Consider the following 20,190-nt stretch of genomic DNA (forward strand, 5'->3'; position numbering starts at 1 on the left):
ACAGCAGGGGCCAGGTTGTTGCTGGATGTCACACACAGCAACATCGCTAGCAACGTCACAAAAGTTGTTCGTTACCAGCGATGTTGCTAGCGATGTTGCTTAGTGTGACGGGGCCTTTAGCTTCTGGTCTAAAAATAGTGTATTAGAGGCATTTAGGAAAAGTGCGTTACAAACTTTGGTGCTGATATGTGCAACCAACAGTCCTTTTCAGAGCTAAATTAAATACATTCTATTCTCTAATAATGGGTGTAAATAGGTTTGGAAGAAACAAAGGAAAAAGGGGCTAACAGATCAAGAAATTGATGGAACTGTCAAGGGGTTTTTTTTTGTTTTTTTTTTTACTTTTTTAATTTGCCTTATGTAAAAGTCACTATACAGAAAATAATGTTTCCTAACATTTTGTCCTGTAAAGTCCATTTTATCATGTATATATTATTGTCAGACCTTAAAAGTGGCATAATACTCCAAAAAAATTGTTCCCAGCAGCAAACAGACCAGAGTGGCGTCACCGGTGATTGCGGCTCAGTCACTGCCTGCAATTACAGCGTGCAGACATGTTCAATGATCACGCACAGTAATTTCATATATAGCAGAGCTGAATGGTTGTGGGACCTTCTGTGGATTACGTCAGACCTGCAGGGGTGTTTTGGGGGTAAATAAAAGGGGAAAGAGGGTGTTTTTTGTGTTTTATTCCAAATAAAGGATTTTTTTGGTGTTTGTCTTTATTTCGTTTCACTTACAGATTAGTAATGGGGAGTCTCATAGATGCATCCCATAGTAATCCCATTGGTAATCTAAGGTTTAGTGGCAGCTGTGGGCTACCATTAACCCTTGTTACCCTGATTGCCACTGCACCAGGGCAATCAGGAAGAGCGGGTAATATTATGGGATTGTTGCATTCAATGGATGCGATAATCCTGCTCAACTGCAGGCTGCTATTTTAAGGCTGGGGGGCTTCCAATAACCATGTGTCTCCCCAGCCAGAGAATACCATCCCCCAGCTGTTGGGCTTTATCATGGCTGTGTATCAAAATTGAGGGGGGACTGCAAGCTGTTTTTCTAAATATTTCATTTAATAATTTAAAAAAAAAGCCACATGCGGTTCCTAAAAAAAAAGGCACAGAAATTCACAAACAGAATATCTCACCAACCATTGAGCATGGGCGTGGATTAATCGTGCTTTTAGGTTTTGTTGTAGCTAATGACAAGGAATACATTTACCAGTCAGAGGGAAGAATTGATGCACTGAAATTTCCAAAAATTCTTGATGCAAACCATCTGTAAAAAAGCTGAAGTTGAAAAAGAGGATGGCTTTTACAAACGGATAATGACCCTACACACACTTCAAAATCCATAATAAACTAACTCAAAAGGTGCAAAATGAAGGTTTTACAATGACCTGTTCAGTCATCTGATCAGAACATCATTGAAAATCTGTGGCTAGACCTCAAAAGAGCAGTTCATGAAAGACGACCCAGGAATCTCACAGAACTGGCAGACTTTTCCAAAGAAGAATGGATGAAAATCTCTGCAACAAAAACTGGAAGACTCTTGTCTGGCTACAAAAAGCATTTACAAGCTGTGTTAACTGCCAAAGGTGGTGCTACTGTGGCGCCCCTGAGGCTTCAGTCACCACAGTGTACTGCACCTCACCAGAGGTGCAGTATTCATCCCGGGTAAGGAGAAGGTCATTGCCGGTAAACCACCACAATCCACCAAAACACACAGTTAGTCTCCCTCTCACAGGGACTGGGTTAGGAAAGGGTCACTTAGATGGTTACCACAAGGTATGGGACCTCCCACCCTCTAGTTCAGTAACCCAGGGGGTGGAGCGACACAACGGGGAGTAAGGCGACACACACACACTGACAGTTATGCACAGACCAAGTAACAAGTGAGATGTGGGAAGAACATGGTCGCTGAGGGGAGAGCTGTTCCATAGCTCCCTCATGACCAAGCGCACAGAACAGGGTGCAGAGCCCTAGGCTGGTGGGCACTTCTTGTCCCACCAGCAGAATCCACCAGGCAGAGGATTTCAAGTCTTCTGGCCCACACAAAGTGCCCTGGGCACAGCAGCATATAGAGCCAGGAGTCGTGACAAAAGAGCGGCACCAGTAACGGATTCGTGCTGTCTGCCATGCGGGACAGGAACAGAGCCAATCCAAGGACATGGGTCCCAGCGTAGCTTCAAGCTGCAGGGACTCGCACAACACAGCGCAAGTAGGAAGAACTCACAGAAAGAAACACCGGTTCTGGCCAACGTACTATCCGGGATCGGCTAAAGCCCATGATAGTGGAGTCCGGCAGTCCAAAGGTAGTGACATCTCAATGAGTAAAGAACTTTGATTGAAACCCCTGTTTCGCTCCCTTTCTTCACCGCCTCCAACCCTGTGCTCCGTTGAAAGACAACTACTACTCTCAACCTCCCTGTGGGACTGAGCTCTGCCTGTGGAGAGCTGTACCAACCTAGCTGCACTACCATCTGCCCTCAGAGGAAACCTCCTGCAGCGGCTAGCTGCTGGGACATCCCCAGACCCCGCGGGCGCGTCACTACTACTACCCGTTTTCTTTTGTTAATTTGGTACGAGTGCAATTGTTAATTTCAAAAGGTAAAAAATAAAAATAAAAGGGAAATGTGTCTTTAACTTTTCCATTTCATCTTCAACTTGCTCAACTGTTCACAATAACAGTAATTTTGACCAGGAGTGTCCAAACTTTTACATGACACTATATATGCTACTGTGGTGGCCTATTTTGATGAAGAAGAAGCAAAACACTTTTTTTTAAGCAGAGAAGGTTGTTAAAAACAAATAGAGGGCAGCAGGTAGGGTGAATATGATTAAGAAGTATGCTTATTTTTAAACTTATGGTGAAGGCTCTTTTAAGGCTTCATTTATGAGTTTAAACAAGGATGATGTCCTTATTGTATTTCAATTGTCTCTGTACTGTTGCTGTATTTATTCACCTGTATTTCAGCCATATGATCATCATGGAGTTTTGCACAAACTTCGCCAATTATCATGGCAGCATTGAGCTCTGTTCAGATTGCAGATTCTTACAGTCTGCACAATGGTTTCTCTGATGTCTGGGATCAAACCAGTTAGGCTCGGGCTTCAACCTGTTGTGTGCTGATACATAGGCAGGCTAGCAAGAGTTCACCTCTGCTAGTCTGCTTGCACCTTTAATCATATGTTGTGGGAAAACTATCACATATTCTTCCTTCCTATTTATGCTGGTTGAATCCTTCCACCCATGCCAGCTATTTATTCTATGTTGCTCTGTGAGGTGGGGTGTCACAGACTCTCTGGTGAAAGTTGTGTTTATGTTGTGCTTGTTGGTTGGAGCGATTGTGGAGTTTATCCCTGTTTTTTTGTACTTCCTTCCTGCTCTTGTTTTTCCTATTGAATTTCTTATTGTCTTTACCTTTGTGTGTGTGCTGTGATAGAGTTTTGTTTTTCCCGTATCTGTCGTTATCTGTGGTTTACAACACATTCCTGTCAAGTCCTTCCCTGAGAAGGGGGAGGAGAAATTAGATCAGGATTGGTCAGGAGCAGAGCCAGGAAAACGCCTCTCCACCATCAGAAGTATTCTTGAGGTTAAGGATAGCATAGGGCCCGCTAGCTTGAGGGTTAGCTTAGGAGCCATAGTCATCATGACATTTATCTCCCATTACCTAAGCACAAATAAAGACCAACAAACAACATTTACCATGCTTCAGGCTACATAGATAGATATTAATGTTAAAGAGGCAATTAAAAAGGACAGAAAAACTAACACCATCAGTCATATGAACCCATTTATTTTTTTCAAGAAAGACCATTTTCCCTCGGCATGTTTCTTTCTACTTTTCATACAAAAAACCTGTAAGAGATGTCAAACCAACAAGTCCAGCCTCTTTTGCTTATTCTTCTCGTATCCATTCTAATTAAACATGCAGATGATTAGGAACTGGCAGCATTTATCCAAGGTCTTACATGACCATTAGAAGCTTTTAGAAAGTCTTGCGGAATCATAAATAGATATTTATTTCTTTTTGTTTTTTATTTCTTGGTTTATTGTCCTATTAACACATAAAGGAAACAGGGAAGTGCAACACTGCAGGACATCTCTGATGAGCCCTGCAGCCGCAAAATATTAACCACATGGTTATGGAACTGTGCATCTGTCTCGCATCAATTGTACTAAAGGATTTCCAGAATTAGTTGATCAACTGAAGATGGACTTCATCATGCTGAAGATTCACTTTGTCAAAGGATATTCTACTAAACTGCTAAGCAATTAAAGATATGAGTGACTTGAAATAACTTACTATGAGGTTAACAAAAAAAAAAATCATATTTGTTTGATAAAGCTGGTTGGTACATACTTGTATATTCAGGCTGTTATACATAAATATTAAATAGGTTTTATTAATTATTTATTCATGATTGTACGGAAGGTACTGTCTGGACATTTATGGCAGAATATAAACATATCAAAAAGAATGACCCGCACATCCAACAGGTGCTCGCTGAAACACATTATAACTACAAAACACATACAACTGCACTCTAGAATGCTAACAATGAATAAGGGAACTCTGGTATTGCATTACTGCTATAGGAATATTTGAAAAAAGAGACATTTACTGTAGCTTATGTATTGGCCAATGCATGTGAGCTTGGTACCCACGGCAAAATATATATTTATATACTGAGAACCTAACTTAAAATGTCTCTATCTGGGTTAAAAACCTACATGTCTGGGCAGCTTGACTCCAGCTTTAAAGGGGAATGAACACAGCCTGGGGAGAGAGGGTGGTGAGAAAAATGCAAGTACAACGCATGCAAAACGAACAAATTTGGTAGCATGCGTTTTTCAATGCGTTTTTCATCCCCTCATTGATTTGAATGGGTGACAAAACGTGACAAAAAAGAAGAATGAACATGCTGCTTCTTTTTTGTCAGACAACTTTGACTAATAAATTGCAGACAAAAAAAACTGCAAGGTGCACACAGCAAATCTGATTTTTCACAGATTTTGCTGGGAAGTCAAAAGTCAGAACTTGCTGACAACAAAACTGCACCAAAAAATGCGACAAAAATGCGGCAAAAACACAGCATGTGCATATAGCCTTAAGGATTGCGAGGTTCTCAACCTTAACGCCCTACAAAGAAGTGTGGACTTTCCTACTATAGACGGCACATATTAGACTCTAAGATAGCATAAACCGAATTAGATATCAAGGTAAATATATTAATTCATAAACCAAAAGGACTAAATTACCTAAAAAACCATTTTATTCACATATATGCCACAAACAAGGTACACATATTAAAAATAGTGATGAGAAGAAAGGTGGGAATCAATATCCTCTAATCCTCACCCTTCCTGTCATACAGGGGTCGGCGTCCTAAAGTTTGCTGACGCCCCCGTTCCTCGTCGGCTAGAGTCCTATAATAGCCCTCCACTCACACTAGGAGAATACCGTGTGTCCTAAATTAGAAGTGGGTAAGGTGAAACACCCAAAGTCAGACCCACAGAGACAGTGTGTGACATTAGTTAATAAAGACATTAAATTTCTGTCAGTAGATGTCATAGGATATCTATGGGGGAGGTTCTGACTCAGTCGGCTGTCAATCAAGAGAAAATAATAGTCATAAAAAACTGTTGCTGCATTTGTCCAGGATGCACCCTACGCGTTTCGCCCTCTTATCAAGTCAATAGGGCTCATCAGGGGTATGGCAGCATAGATCCTTGACATTTATGTCACAGCTACAACCAGTAATAATGGATAGATACCAAGGAATTTATACTGTTAACAATTCCTCCTCCAGGGATTAGACCATTACATTGCATTTGATGAGGAAGATCAGGGGTATATATATATCTCTCAACACGTCTGAGGACTATCCCAAGGTCCAAGCACAACCACATGTGCGACTGAAGGTCTGATGTAGATGCTTATGGATATATGTCAAGGCATCTAGGAATTAGTCCAAAAGATCCATTCAGCTGTACCTGGTATGAGTAAAGATAAATATCAGCACATCTGAGGACTCATCACGTAGTGCAGGCTCATTCACATGTGTGACAGTAAATCCGTCCACAGGAAATAGTACCCCCTCAAGTCAATCCTGATCCTGGAAGGCCAGTTGATTAAGAAGCACAACACCTCTGATCGGTCAGTATCACCTGGGTAGCGGTGTGTATCCAGTGCGGGTGTCTGCTACTATTTCCTGTGGACGGATTTACTGTCACACATGTGAATGAGCCTGCACTACGGGATGAGTCCTCAGATGTGCTGATATTTATCTTTACTCATACCAGGTACAGCTGAATGGATCTTTTGGACTAATTCCTAGATGCCTTGACATATATCCATAAGCATCTACATCAGACCTTCAGTCGCACATGTGGTTGTGCTTGGACCTTGGGATAGTCCTCAGATGTGTTGAGAGATATATATATATATACCCCTGATCTTCCTCATCAGATGCAATGTCCTGGTCTAATCCCTGGAGGAGGAATTGTTAACAGTATAAATTCCTTGGTATCTATCCATTATTACTGGTTGTAGCTGTGACATAAATGTCAAGGATCTATGCTGCCATACCCCTGATGAGCCCTATTGACTTGATAAGAGAGCGAAACGCATAGGGTGCATCCTGGACAAATGCAGCAACAGTTTTTTATGACTATTATTTTCTCTTGATTGACAGCCGACTGAGTCAGAACCTCCCCCATAGATATCCTATGACATCTACTGACAGAAATTTAATGTCTTTATTAACTAACTAGAAGGTGGCCCGATTCTACGCATCGGGTATTCTAGAATTTACGTATTGTGTAGTTCATGTATGATTTTTGTTCTATATATATATGTTGTGTGTAGTTACCAAGTGTTTGTGTAGGCGCTGTACATGTTCTGGGTGTTGTCTGGGTGTGACGGGGGTGAGAGCGGTGTTGTATGTGTGTTGCGTTGTTTGTGGAGCGCTGTGTGTCTGTAGCGTTGTGTGTTGCGCGGTTTGTGTGTGTGTGGTGTGTTTTGGGGGGAGGCATGTTTTGTGCAATGTGTGTGTTGTGCGGTATGTGCGTATATTTGTGTGTGCCGCGGTGTTTGTGTGTTGGGTGTTGTGTGTGTGCAGCGTTGTCTGTGTGTGTAGGTGTCTGTGTAGGGCAGTTGTTTGTGGTTCCCAGTGTGTGTGTGTGTGTGTGGTGTGTTGTGCACTTCCCATCGTGCTCCATCCGCCATGCTGCGCACTCCCAAACGTGCACCATCCGCCATGCTGCGCACTCCCAAACGTGCACCATCCGCCATGCTGCGCACTCCCAAACGTGCTCCATCCGCCAGGCTGCGCACTCCCAAACGTGCTCCATCCGCCATGCTTCGCACTCCCAAACGTGCTCCATCCGCCATGCTGCGCACTCCCAAACGTGCTCCATCCGCCATGCTGCGCACTCCCAAACGTGCTCCATCCGCCATGCTGCGCACTCCCAAACGTGCTCCATCCGCCATGCTGCGCACTCCCAAACGTGCTCCATCCGCCATGCTGCGCACTCCCAAACGTGCTCCATCCGCCATGCTGCGCACTCCCAAACGTGCTCCATCCGCCATGCTGCGCACTCCCAAACGTGCTCCATCCGCCATGCTGCGCACTCCCAAACGTGCTCCATCCGCCATGCTGCGCACTCCCAAACGTGCTCCATCCGCCATGCTGCGCACTCCCAAACGTGCTCCATCCGCCATGCTGCGCACTCCCAAACGTGCTCCATCCGCCATGCTGCGCACTCCCAAACGTGCTCCATCCGCCATGCTGCGCACTCCCAAACGTGCTCCATCCGCCATGCTGCGCACTCCCAAACGTGCTCCATTCCCCATGCTGCGCACTCCCAAACGTGCTCCATCCCCCATGCTGCGCACCCCCCATTGTAATCCATCCCCCATGCTGCACCAGCATCAGCCTCTCTACCCGCAGCATCAGCCTTCTGTCCCCAGCCTCAGCCCCTCTCTGTCCCCAGCCTCAGCCCCTCTCTGTCCCCAGCCTCAGCCCCTCTCTGTCCCCAGCCTCAGCCCCTCTCTGTCCCCAGCCTCAGCCCCTCTCTGTCCCCTCCTCTGGCGACACTCACACACACGATCGCATCCACTCACACACACGATCGCATCCACTCACACACACCCGATCCCGACACTCACACACACGATCGCATCCACTCACACACACGATCGCATCCACTCACACACACGATCGCATCCACTCACACACACCCGATCCCGACACACACACACCCGATCGCATACACTCACACACACAGACACTGACGATATCGCACATACGCGCTCACAGTCACAACATCCGGAGATACCACATGCTTCTGGCCATGTGATCCTCCGTCAGGTCCTGGAAGGTCACAACAGCACAGTATCGAGGCCGAGAAGCAAGGGATATCGCCGGATGCTGTGAGTGTGTGGATGTGATGTGATGTGTGTGTGAGGTGTGTGTGAGAGTGAGTGTGAGAGTGAGTGTGAGCTGATGTGTGTGTGTGTGTGTGCGTGTGGATCTTCCGCCGCTACAGGACCTCGATGCGCTTGTAACCATGCCAACGTATCCCGTCCCCCGCTCGCACGGGAGCCCACACCACTCCCGTGCGAGCGGGGGATGGGGGATGGGGGGGGAGTACAGTACTCACCCCCCTTAACAGCCGTGTCAGTTCGGGGAATGCGCGGGTGGGGGGAGAGGGGGGGGGGAGTACAGTACTCACCTCCGTGACAGCCCTGTCAGTTCGGGGAATGCGCGGGGAGAGGTGGGCGGGGCCAGAGCTAACGTGCGTTGCGTGAGGGGGGCGGGGCGTGGCGTGGCCGAATTGCCAATGCCTGCAGGGTGCCGGGGCGAGAGGCCAATCTGTGGGGGGGGGCGGAGGCTGGGCGAGCGGCTGGCCAATCCGTGTGGGGGCGCAGCCTGGGCGAGCGGCCAATCGGTGTGGGGGGGCGGGGCCATGGCGAGCCCAGCGGCCAATCAGCTTTGTGTCACCGTAAGGACATGTCACGGTGACACTGTCACGGTGACACAATTTTGGAGCATGACAGACAGACAGAATAAGGCAATTATATATATAGATGTCACACACTGTCTCTGTGGGTCTGACTTTGGGTGTTTCACCTTACCCACTTCTAATTTAGGACACACGGTATTCTCCTAGTGTGAGTGGAGGGCTATTATAGGACTCTGGCCGACGAGGAACGGGGGCGTCAGCAAACTTTAGGACGCCGACTCCTGTATGACAGGAAGGGTGAGGATTAGAGGATATTGATTCCCACCTTTCTTCTCATCACTATTTTTACTCTAAGATAGCATACAATGGTAGCAGGCACACAGTGCATTGCTTAAAGCTGGCAAAGTTCATTGGTGTACAACTGACAGGGGAAGGTCAGGGTGGGAAGCAGACTGGGTCAAATATAAAAGCCTGGTCAGTATCTGGGATTCTGAGGCAAACACATTAGTAGACAGTGTAACCTTATAGTTCAGGCCTAGAGCAGAAAAGGATGGCCTGAGCTATAAGCCAAGAATATAGCGTAAGTGACCCAGGAATGAGTAGCACAATTAAAGAACACAGCAGCGGCCTAGAAGAAGGCAAATGCTGAAGACTTTAAACAAGACCCCAGCATCCATCAGATCCAGCCCCAAAGCATATAAGCTGTCAGACTGTCAAGATCACCCAAAACATAACTTGTTATTCTCTCTGAACAGTCCCCCTAATGGACCCAGTGACCAGAATAAGGTGATAGTTATAGCACACAGATTCCTACTGGCTAAATTTTATGATTTCAAGACTACCATTGCTGTCGATTTGCAAAAGGATCCAAGCAGTGGGACTAAGCATGTATAGCTGCTAAGACTAAGTTCACATGCATAATGATCTGTTAGAATGGAGCCAGCAGCAATCTGTCTGTTTTTAGATAATTAATTTTCATTGGATCCGTTTTTTTAATATGAGAATCTGTTTGAGAATGGATCCATTAACAGATTAGCCATCCATTATTTTTTTTTTCATTTGTAAAGGATCTATTTTTTGATTCCTGGATCAGTTTCAAATGGAAGATAAATAGCAATCCGTTAATGGATCTGATCTCCATAGACTCCCATGTTAGAAAAACGATCCAGCTCAGGTCGATTATTTAAAAACTGACAAAAAGTTGTATCTGCTCAACTCCTTTGCCAACAAATTGTTGCTGCATTAATTCTAATGGATGATTACTGGACATGTGAACTCAGACTAACGGATAATTACTGGACATGTGAACTCAGACTAACGGATAATTACTGGACATGTGAACTCAGACTAACGGATGATTACTGGACATGTGAACTCAGACTAACGGATGATTACTGGACATGTGAACTCAGACTAACGGATAATTACTGGACATGTGAACTCAGACTAACGGATGATTACTGGACATGTGAACTCAGACTAACGGATGATTACTGGACATGTGAACTCAGACTAACGGATGATTACTGGACATGTGAACTCAGACTAACGGATGATTACTGGACATGTGAACTCAGACTAACGGATGATTACTGGACATGTGAACTCAGACTAACGGATGATTACTGGACATGTGAACTCAGACTAACGGATGATTACTGGACATGTGAACTCAGACTAACGGATGATTACTGGACATGTGAACTCAAACTAACAGATGATTACTGGACATGTGAACTCAAACTAACAGATGATTACTGGACATGTGAACTCAGACTAACAGATGATTACTGGACATGTGAACTCAGACTAACAGATGATTACTGGACATGTGAACTCAGACTAACGGATGATTACTGGACATGTGAACTCAGACTAACAGATGATTACTGGACATGTGAACTCAAACTAACAGATGATTACTGGACATGTGAACTCAGACTAACAGATGTTTACTGGACATGTGAACTCAGATTAACGGATGATTACTGGACATGTGAACTCAGACTAACAGATGATTACTGGACATGTGAACGCAGACTAACAGATGATTACTGGACATGTGAACTCAGATTAATGGATGAACACTGGACATGTGAAATCAGACTAACGGATGATTACTGGACATGTGAACTCAGACTAATGGATGATTACTGGACATGTGAACTCAGACTAACGGATGATTACTGGACATGTGAACTCAGACTAACGGATAATTACTGGACATGTGAACTCAGACTAACGGATGATTACTGGACATGTGAACTCAGACTAACGGATGATTACTGGACATGTGAACTCAAACTAACAGATGATTACTGGACATGTGAACTCAAACTAACAGATGATTACTGGACATGTGAACTCAGACTAACAGATGATTACTGGACATGTGAACTCAGACTAACAGATGATTACTGGACATGTGAACTCAGACTAACGGATGATTACTGGACATGTGAACTCAGACTAACAGATGATTACTGGACATGTGAACTCAAACTAACAGATTATTACTGGACATGTGAACTCAGACTAACAGATGTTTACTGGACATGTGAACTCAGATTAACGGATGATTACTGGACATGTGAACTCAGACTAACAGATGATTACTGGACATGTGAACGCAGACTAACAGATGATTACTGGACATGTGAACTCAGATTAATGGATGAACACTGGACATGTGAAATCAGACTAACGGATGATTACTGGACATGTGAACTCAGACTAATGGATGATTACTGGACATGTGAACTCAGACTAATGGATGATTACTGGACATGTGAACTCAGACTAACCGATGATTACTGGACATGTGAACTCAGACTAACTGATGATTACTGGACATGTGAACTCAGACGAACGGATGATTACTGGACATGTGAACGCAGACTAACGGATGATTACTGGACATCTGAACGCAGACTAACCGATGATTACTGGACATGTGAACTCAGACTAACTGATGATTACTGGACATGTGAACACAAACTAACGGATGATTACTGGACATATGAACTCAGACTAACAGATGATTACTGGACATATGAACTCAGAATAACGGATGATTACTGGACATGTGAACTCAGAATAACGGATGATTATCGGAAATGTGAACACAGCCTATCACTGGACACATTAGGTGGATGATCTGAGAAAAAAGAATGCTAGGGTGCATAGTAACAGGTATGTGGAAATATCTGCATGCAAGAGATTTTTTGATAAAACATGTCATTTAAAAATTTGTTTTTACATTTTTTTTATGGTAGAAGAAAATTCATAATTATTCATGAAACAACCTTTTTAACAAATTCAGGATAGCATCATATTTCATTTTTTTGTTTTGTTTTGGGGGTTCACCTTCTTTCAAAACCCATAACTTGTTTATTGTTCTACAAATATGGCCATCTGAGAGCTTATTTTTTGTTGAATGAGTTGTTCTTTTAAATTACATCATTGTTTTTAACATACTCTGTATTGAAAAGAAGGAAAAAAAATTAAAGTCGTCTGACACAGTGATAAACAAAATGTAATTCATATTTTTGGAGGGTTTCCTTTTAAGGTGCTCAGGGTGTAGTAAAAATCATAGAATCATAGAATTGTAGAGTTGGAAGGGACCTCAAGGGCCATCGGGTCCAACCCCCCGCGAGTGCAGGTTTTCCTAAATCATCCCACCTATATGTTTATCCAGCTTACGCTTGAAGATTTGCATTGATGGAGAGCTCACCATCTCCCGTGGTAGTCTGTTCCTCTCTCTGACTGCCCTCACTGTCAGAAAGTTTCTCCTAATGTCTAATCTGAATCTCCTTCCTTTAAGTTTCTTACCGTTGCTTCTTGTACTTCCTTGTGCTAATGAGAATAGGGTAGTTCCCTCTGCACTGTGACTGCCTTTATGATATTTGTAGACCGCTATTACATCTCCTCTCAGCTTTCTTTTTGCATAAAAGAAAAAAAACTAGAAAAATAAATTTTTTAAGTTAGTGCAATTACATGAAACATAAACTTATATACAGTGGAACCTCGCTTAACGAGTAACCCAGTTAATGAGAATTTCGCTTAACAAGCAAAGCTTTCTGTAAATTTGTAACTTGGTTTACGAGAAAGCTTTGCTGTACGAGCAAAATCCTCACCGCACACACTTCCGGTTCCGTACATCCACCGCACTCTAACCCGCTCTTGCAGTCCACACAAACAAACACATGCATACACAAAACAAACACAAATAAACACGCACGCACACACATACAGTATTATGCTCACCTTATCTTCCGTTCCATCGCCGGTCTCATGGTTCTTGTAGTTCGCCGGCTGATCGCGACGAGGGTGGAATACTCCCGGCGAACTACAAGACCCAGGAGGTCGGCGATGGAACGGAAGGTAAGGTGAGCATAATATGTGTACCTTCCGTTCCATCGCCGGCCTCCTCGGTCCTGTAGTTCGCCGCTCCAGGATGTGTATCGACAACCATAGCGATGAGGCGGGAACTTCGGCTGTCAGACGCTACTCAAAGGCAGCGCGCTGACCAATCAGAGGCAAGCAGCTCCTGCCTTTGACGTCAGCGCTCTGGGTGCGGAAGTTCCACCATCGTCGTGATGGTAACCCGATATACAGCCCGTACTAGCAAACAGCAAGTCCCAGGAGACCGACGAGGGAACGGAAGGTAAGGTGAGTGTCGTGGGTGGAGGAGGGGACGCTGCGCTCTCCCACTGCTCGGGTCCGGCCGCTGCTGCTGCGGCTGCTGCTGCTCGGTGGTGGCTCGAGCGGTGGGCCGGATCCCGGGGACTCGAGCGGCGCTCCTCGCTCGTGAGTGAAAAGGGTGGGGATTGGATTGTGGGGATTTGGTTATTGTCCGTGACGCCACCCATGGTTGTGGTGATATTGGTGGCACCACCGCTGCTCTGGACGGGGATCCCGGGAGCGATGACTGGGAGCAGCCTGGATGTTAGTTCTCCCCTCCGTGGGTAGGGGGTTGGTTGTCCCGGGGCCCGGTGATGGGGTAGGGATGGATGGCAGGCGGGTTATGGGGCCTGGCGAGGTGCAGGGTCGCGGGGGCAGCGCTGTGCCGCACGGCACGGTGGTACTCACTCAGCCAATGATGAGGACACAGTTCTCGGTAAAACACACGGCTGGATGGACGGGTCCCACAGACGGCTGCGGTGTTTCTCCTCCTGGCAGGTTGATGGTGACTGCCTTTCCCTGCACCTATGTAGTGTAACGGTTCCAATGGGTTCCCACCGGTAACACGCTCTCCAGCTTGGATGGGTGCTGAAGGAGCCCCTTTTGCCCGCAGGCTCTGGCCCTGGGAACTTTAGCCTTGGCGATGACTGTGTTTCCCTCTCTCGGTTGGACGGTTGCCTTCTGACGGGACTTGGCTGCTGGGAAACCCAGGAGGTTCCCTTCACTAATGAATTTGGCAAATTCACGGCGACTCCTAGCCTTGCCGGGGTCCATAAGCCCCTGCCGGATGGTGCTGGCTTCTCTGTGCGTACCGGTCCGGTACCGCCGGGCCACCGCCCGTCCACGGTCCTTACGGTTAGCTCCAATAGGCAACTCCTGCAGACAGTCACCACCGTCTGCCAACCTTGCTGATCTGTCCGGGCCACACACCCGGACCAACTTCAGGCTGCTTAACTGCCACTTCACTCCTCTCTCACCTCTACCCAAAACTAATCTCTCTCCACTCCTCAACTCATCTGCCCTACTTTTCCCGCCTCTAAGACTGTGAACTCCTCGGTGGGCGGGGCCAACCACCTGGTCCACCCCCTGGTGTGGACATCAGCCCCTGGAGGAAGGCAACAAGGGTTTCTGTCTGACTTCGGTGTGCCTGAGTGTGGGGTGTGAGAGGGAGTGTGGGGTGTGGAGGTGTTGTTATCTGTGGCCCCTTGGCTTGTCCAGGGCACCACATTCCCCCTTAGTAAAATGCAGACCGTCCGCGGGCTGCCCGTCCATCACCGGTTTTATTTTCACAAACTGGAAAAGATAACGGTAAAACAAGTTACAATTATAATAACATCTTCCCACATCGGGAGGTACTCTTACTTAAACGTTGCAAAACGGTTACGGCTTCCGCTCTCTCCCACCCAAGTAACCTGGCCCTGATGCTGCCCCTAAGCAAACAGGCAGCACCCCTTTACCCCAGTCCAGCACAAGTTACCCGAGCGGGTTCTGTCCTTTTCAGGGGACCCACGTCCATGGGGAACCCCTGAAACCCCCAGAGGATCGCCACCGGTTCCGGTGGTGGCTGGGCCCCAGCCTGCTCCACTGCGGTCCCTTCCTCCAATCTGCCTCTCCGGAGGCGGCAACGGTGAAAGCCACAAACATAATTATTTACAAGCCACAAGTTCGTGGTTGCCCTGCAAGTTCTCAGGCTTGTCCATAATAGTTCCTACGCATTTGGTAAAGGGGTCCCAACGGGGGACCAGTTGCCGGCAACGACCGGTGCTAATCAAGGCTTGTTAATCTGGTGAACTTCGGTTAATCATTCTTATCATTCATTTTCAAAACATTTAAACGGTACTTTCAACACATACAGACACAATTTCCCCCCTTTAAAGAGTAGTTTCCCTGTACCTAAGGGGGGTCTACCTAGGTTAGGACGAGTGGGCCTCCGGGGTCCAGTGTCAGTGGGGACAGGCAGTGGGGCAGAGGGAACAATCAGTTCCTCTTCCCTGCTATCGTGTGGAGCAGGCGGAGGCATAGGGGAGCTGGGTACAGGTTCATCCCTGGGCACTGGCTCCTGGTTGACCACTTCCATCACTTCCGCATCCACGGGTTGTGGGAACAGTATCACTGGAAGAATCACCGCGCCATTCTGTGTAGGCCAGTCTGCTGGAAAGTCACCCATCACGGTGTGGATTACCTCTTTTGCCTTCTCCGCCGGTTCAGGAACCGGAACTTCAGCCGCTGCCCTCAATGCTGGTGGGCACCTTTTTAGATGGTCCCGGGAAACTGTGGCCAAGGTGCCCCCTTGGTCACGACTGATCTGGTAGGCCTTCCCATCTTCCCATCCTGTGGGCTGTATGACATATGGGGTCTGCTCCCATTGATCATCCAGCTTGTGGGTCCTCCTCTTTCGCTTCAGCACTACATCCCCAGGCTGGAAAGGGCCAGCAGACGCCTTCTGGTTGAAGCGCTGCTCCTGTTGTTCCCGACTCCGACTCAAGTTCTTCTCGACGTACTCCTGAATTTGTCGATACTGCACCCTCCGCCGAGTGTCCCATTCAGCTGTCGAAGGGAGTGCTTCTGGGGCTTCCAATCCCATGTCCAGATCCATCGGTAGCCGGCCGGGGGGAGCCCTCATTAGGTATGCTGGGGTGCATTTCGTTGAGCTGGAAGGGATATTGTTGTACATGTCGACCAAGTCAGGTAGCTTCTCCGGCCACAGGTTCCGCTCTTCTAGCGGCAACGTCTTGAGGAGGCCCAGGACCAGGTGGTTCATCTTTTCACACATGCCGTTGGTTTGGGCATGCTAAGGCGTGGTCCGGATTTTCTTGCAGCCATACAACTGACAAAATTCATGGAATACCTACGCTTCAAAGGCCGGGCCTTGGTCAGTAAGCACCTTCTCAGGGTATCCATGTGGTCGGCAGAAATAAGCCTGGAACGCTCTAGCGGCGATACGGCCAGTTAGGTCTTTGACTGGGACAACCACCATGAACCTTGAATAGTGGTCTACAATGGTTAGAGCGTAGGTGTACCCACTTCGGCTGGGGGTGAGCTTTACATGGTCCAGGGCAACCAGCTCCAGCGGTTGATGTGTAACGATCGGGTGTAGGGGCACCTTCTGGCTGGCCTTATCCTTCCTTCTCAGCGTGCAAGGGCCACATTCTCGGCACCAGGCCTCTATAGATTCCCGCATTCCACTCCAATAGAACCGCTCTCTCAACAGCATCTCTAGTTTCTTCCATCCGAAGTGTCCAGCACCATCATGGTATGCTTGCAGGACGGTGGGCAGGTTAGCTTGGGGAATCACCAACTGGCGGATCTTCTCATGGGTTTTCGGGTTAATCAGCTCACGGTACAACTTCCCCTGGTGTAGATACAGCTGGGTCCGTTCTCGCCACAGGCGTTGGGCTTCAGCTGGGGCGGCAGGGTCTATCCTAGCAGCGCCTTGTTCCACCAAGATCTTGACTAGGCGGACAGCGGGTGCCTGGTCCTGGGCTTCTTGCCACTCCCGGCTGGGCAGCGGGTCCAGGTTTACCCGTTGTTGATGGACATGCACCTTCTCAGTCGGTGGCTGATGAAATGCGGGCAACTCAATGTCTTCGAAGTCGTCATCCTCGGGCCCTTCTTCCAACAGGTGGGGCATCCGAGAGAGTGCATCGGCATTAACGTTGGCACGGCCGGCCCTGTACTTGATGGTGAAATCATAGTTGGCTAGCCTAGCCACCCACCGCTGTTCCAACGCGCCCAGCTTGGCTGTGTCCAGGTGGGTCAGCGGGTTATTATCCGTGAAAGCGATAAACTTAGCCGCTGCCAGGTAATGGCGGAACCGCTCGGTGATAGCCCACACCAGTGCCAAGAGTTCAAGCTTGAAAGAGCTGTAGTTCTCAGGGTTCCTCTCAGTCAGTCGAAGCCTTCGGCTAGCATAGGCAATCACTTTTTCTTTTCCGTCTTGGACCTGGGATAGGACTGCCCCCAAGCCTACATTACTGGCATCGGTGTAGATGATGAAGGGGTGGTTATAATCAGGGTATGCTAGCATTTCTTCTCCGGTTAGGGCCGCTCTCAGCTGACGGAAGGATTCCTCATGCCTTTCTACCCACACCAACGGGGCTCCTAGGGGTCTACCACCTTTGGTCTGTCCCATGAGGAGGTCTTGCATGGGGGCAGCCATCTTCGTGTACCCCTTGATGAAGCGACGGTAATACCCCACTAGGCCTAGGAACTGCCTCACCTCCCTCACCGTGGTCAGCCTCGGCCAGTCCTGGATGGCGGTGATTTTCTCGGGGTCAGGGGCGACACCTTCTGCACCAACCACATGCCCTAGGTACTGCACTCTGGGTTTCAGCAGATGACACTTTGAGGGCTTCAACTTTATCCCGTATTTGGCAAGGGACGCGAACACCTCGGCTATGTGCTCCAGGTGGGCTTCATATGTCTGGGAGTAGATAATCACATCATCCAGGTACAACAGGACGGTCTCAAAATTTAGATGCCCCAGACAGCATTCCATCAGCCGTTGGAAGGTTCTAGGGGCATTGCACAGCCCGAACGGCATGCTAATAAATTCGCAGGGTCCCATAGGGGTAGCAAATGCAGTCTTCTCTCGGTCTTCTGGTGCCACAGCCACCTGCCAGTACCCGCTGGTGAGGTCAAGGGTGGAAAAATAGTTAGCGGTTCTCAGCGCAGCCAGGGATTCCTCAATGCGGGGCAGAGGGTAAGCGTCCTTATGCGTTATCTGGTTAATTTTTCGGTAATCCACACACATCCGCATGGTGCCATCCTTCTTCTTAACCAGTACCAACGGGGCGGCCCAGGGACTACAGATGTCCCTAATAACCCCTGCCTCCTTCATGTTCCTCAACATGTCCTTGGCACATTGGTAGTGTGCAGGGGGAATAGGCCTGTACCTCTCTTTGATAAGGGGTGTTCACCGGTGGGGATATGGTGTTGGACCCCTTTAATCTGCCCAAAGTCTAGGGAATGTTTTCTAAAAACTCGCTCATACTCCCGTACCACCTGGTATACCCCTTCTTTGTGATGTGTAGGGGTATCGTCAGTGCCTACATGTAGCTGTCGGCACCACTCGTCTAACTCCCCTGGGGATGGGTGAGTGCTGGCAGTAGGTGGTGAGGTTGGGGGAACGGCATAGCGGATGGTGTGGGGATCCAGAGTGAACAACTTGGCAAGGGTAGCGTACCGGGGAAGCCTGACTTCTTCCTCCCCGCAGTTCAGCACCCTTACGGGCACTCTCCCCTTCTTTACATCTACCACCCCTCGGGCGGCCATTACTGTGGGCCAGTGTTCAGAGGGCATGGGCTCTATCATGGCGGGGTAGTCACGCCCCTGGGGCCCTACCGCTGCCCTACACCAAATCATCATCTCGCTCCTGGGAGGCACAATCAAAGGGGCAACATCCATCACTCTTACCCCACCAATCTCTCCTCCTGTCGAGTTCACATGTTGACGGTACATCAGGGCTTGGATCTCACGCTGCACATCTCTCTGTCGGCTCCCTGCCGCCGTAGCGGCCAGCTGCTGCAGTAGGGACAGCACATCACTCATACAGTGCTCCATCATGTTAGTCCCTAGCACTACCTTCGGGTTATGATCACTGGGTTCATTCATTATCCCAATCATACCCTGGTGTTGCAGTTCAGCTCGTCCCACAGTCATGGCCACCTGCTTGTACCCCACTTGGGTCAATGGGAGTCCATCAGCAGCAATCAGTGTCATACTGGCATCTGGGGGAGCCAGTTCGTCTTTTCCCCAATACCGTTGATACAGTGTGTATGGTATGGTGGTTACCTGTGATCCAGTGTCCAGGAGAGCCATCACCGGTATGCCGTCCACAGCCACGGGGATGATGGGCCGGGCCCTGATTTACCGATCCCACCAGTCTGGGGGGCCATGGGGTTCTACTCCTGAGGATTGGCCCGTGGCCCCAGGGGTTGCTCGTTTAACAGACACCGTCGGGAGTAGTGGCCGGGTTTGCTGCACCTGTAACAGATTGGGGGTCCATACCGTGAGTCATTGACCCTTCTCCGCTGCATCCAGGGGACGTCCTCAGGGCTGTCGGCGAGCTGCATCTTCACCGGGGCCTGTGATCTGGTCGGAGGCTGGAGTGCGGCGAGGATCTTAGCGAGGTCCCCATCCATGCGGCGAACTTGAGCAGCGAGTTCTTCCATCGTTCCGCTTGGGGCTGCACGCACTGGAGGTGCTGGCGGGGTAGGGGCCACCACGACGGGAGCAGTCTCAACCTGCCACGGGGCTGGCTCAGGGGCTTCAGATGCGGGGGATTGCAGAGGTTTGATGGCCCGTTCCTTTAATACGGCAAAGTCCACATCAGGGTGTTCTAGGGCCCACAGCCGAAGTTGTTTGCGGTCTTCTGAGGACCTCATCCCCTGCACAAACTGCTCACTTAGCATTTTGTTACTGTCCGCACTGTTGATGGTATCCACCCGCTTCAGTGTGTGGAGTGCGGTTTGCAGGCGCAAGGCATAGTCCCGAATGCTATCTGCGGGCCGTTGCCGGCATTGATAGAACTGC

The sequence above is a fragment of the Anomaloglossus baeobatrachus genome, chromosome 4, assembly GCF_048569485.1.
Source record: "Anomaloglossus baeobatrachus isolate aAnoBae1 chromosome 4, aAnoBae1.hap1, whole genome shotgun sequence".
Classification (NCBI taxonomy): domain Eukaryota; kingdom Metazoa; phylum Chordata; class Amphibia; order Anura; family Aromobatidae; genus Anomaloglossus; species Anomaloglossus baeobatrachus.